Source organism: Austrofundulus limnaeus, unplaced genomic scaffold (genome assembly GCF_001266775.1).
Source record: "Austrofundulus limnaeus strain Quisiro unplaced genomic scaffold, Austrofundulus_limnaeus-1.0 Scaffold1030, whole genome shotgun sequence".
Lineage (NCBI taxonomy): Eukaryota > Metazoa > Chordata > Actinopteri > Cyprinodontiformes > Rivulidae > Austrofundulus > Austrofundulus limnaeus.
In genome coordinates, this window is record NW_013953432.1 from 13,390 (window position 1) to 15,140 (window position 1,751).

Consider the following 1,751-nt stretch of genomic DNA (forward strand, 5'->3'; position numbering starts at 1 on the left):
GGTCTGGTCTGGTCTGGTCTGGTCTGGTCTGGTCTGGTCTCGTCTCGTCTGGTCTGGTCTCGTCTCGTCGGGGCTCGTCTCGTCTGGTCTCGTCTGGTCTCGTCTGGTCTGGTCTCGTCTGGTCTCGTCGGGTCTCGTCTCGTCGCGTCTCGTCTCGTCTCGTCGCGTCTCGTCTCGTCGGGTCTCGTCTCGTCGCGTCTCGTCTCGTCTCGTCGCGTCTCGTCTCGTCGGGTCTCGTCTCGTCGCGTCGCGTCTCGTCTCGTCGGGTCTCGTCGCGTCGCGTCTCGTCGCGTCGCGTCTCGTCTCGTCGGGTCTCGTCTCGTCGCGTCTTATCAGAGTCTGTCAGACATCCTTCTTCCAACATGTGTCCTCCTTTAGACATGTCCAAACCTTCTCAGTCTGGTCTGTCCTCCAGCTCGTGTCTTTTTGTCCATGTCTCTGTGAGTCTCCTGTCCATCTTTGCTGAACCTTTTCCTGGACGCTGCACCTCTCAGCTCGCACCATCGTGTGAATGATTGTGTGATGGTGAAAAATGTCTTTAGCCTTTAGTTCCTGCACTTGAAGCACATTTGTGACCAGCTTGTCCTCAGATGGACGTCCTGCTCAGAGGAACTGAAGCTGCAGTTTTTGTGTTTATCTGTCCTGTGGAAGCTTCCAGCTGCAGCTCAGCCATCAGCRGTGCACATTTATCCTCAGGTGTTCTGAAACATTTGTTTTTCTCCTTCATGTTTGTGCAGCAGAAACGTCTCTGAGGAGGTTCTGATTAGATTTGATGATTTCAGCCGTCATCACCGTCCATGGATAAATTAACCGGAGGCCAGAGCACAAAAGGGCAATTCCACGTGTCGTCTGCTGTCGTTACGCTGATTTATGAGGCCAGACTCAGCCGGCCCATCTGAACAGGTACCAGAAGAGTCCAGCAGGACCAGCATGCATCAGTGTGGAGCTGCAAACACACACACCATGATGGTGTCAGGTGGTGAGSACACACAACAGGACAACAGGTCAAAATTACTGTCTGGATTTACTTTTCTTTGCATGAAACACAAAGTCATGATGAAGAAATGAAAATACAAGAATAAAACTCTAAATAAGACAAGATCAGGTAAAGAAACAAGAAGAGAAACTGAAAAACAAAAGTAAGTTTTTATGTTTAGGACCATTTCAATCAGTTAAAATAATTAAAAAACATTTAATATCTAGTCAGGATTCAGTTTAGGTGATCTTTTTCAGACATCCTCTGTGTTTGGTGAAGATGCTCCAGCAACTACCTGATAACACTCCATAAGTGAGGTGTTTCCAGCCCTGTGTCTGCCTGCAGCTGCATCAGATCATTCCTCCTGGTGTTACATTTATTTTAACTTGTTAAAGTAACTCTGCCTGAACGCTTCAGCAGCTTCCATCCTTCCTGCTCGTCTTTATTAAAAACACCAGGAGTCATTTTCCAGCCCTGAACCTGCTGCTTTGTGTTCGCTGCGTTCACAGACGTGGCCCGGAGGCCGTGACACCTGCACCTTTCTCAGGTGGAGATAAGGTGTTTGTCAGGAGGTGAGTCAGCTCTGCAGCCTGTCTGTGGCTCAAAGCTGTTCGTCTCCTGAGCTTTTAATAGAAGCTGACGCCAGGGCGTTGTAGCAGCACCGCTGCAGGACAGAGGCAGAGCTGGGCCAGGATGAGCACCAGCAAACATTACTGGAAGAGCTACTTCTTTTTATATTCAATCAATCAATAGATTTATTCACTCAGTTCAACTA

The 1,751-nt window shown here is 48.9% G+C and overlaps 1 long non-coding RNA gene across 1 annotated transcript in view; it reads left to right on the forward strand.

Annotated features, from left to right (window-relative positions):
- Positions 1-1,751, forward strand: part of LOC106533821 (uncharacterized) — a 12,557-nt gene that overhangs the window by 4,440 nt on the left and 6,366 nt on the right. The window contains exon 2 of the long non-coding RNA XR_001312291.1: positions 738-979. This is a non-coding gene — a long non-coding RNA (uncharacterized LOC106533821). The remainder of the gene's footprint in view (positions 1-737; positions 980-1,751) is intronic.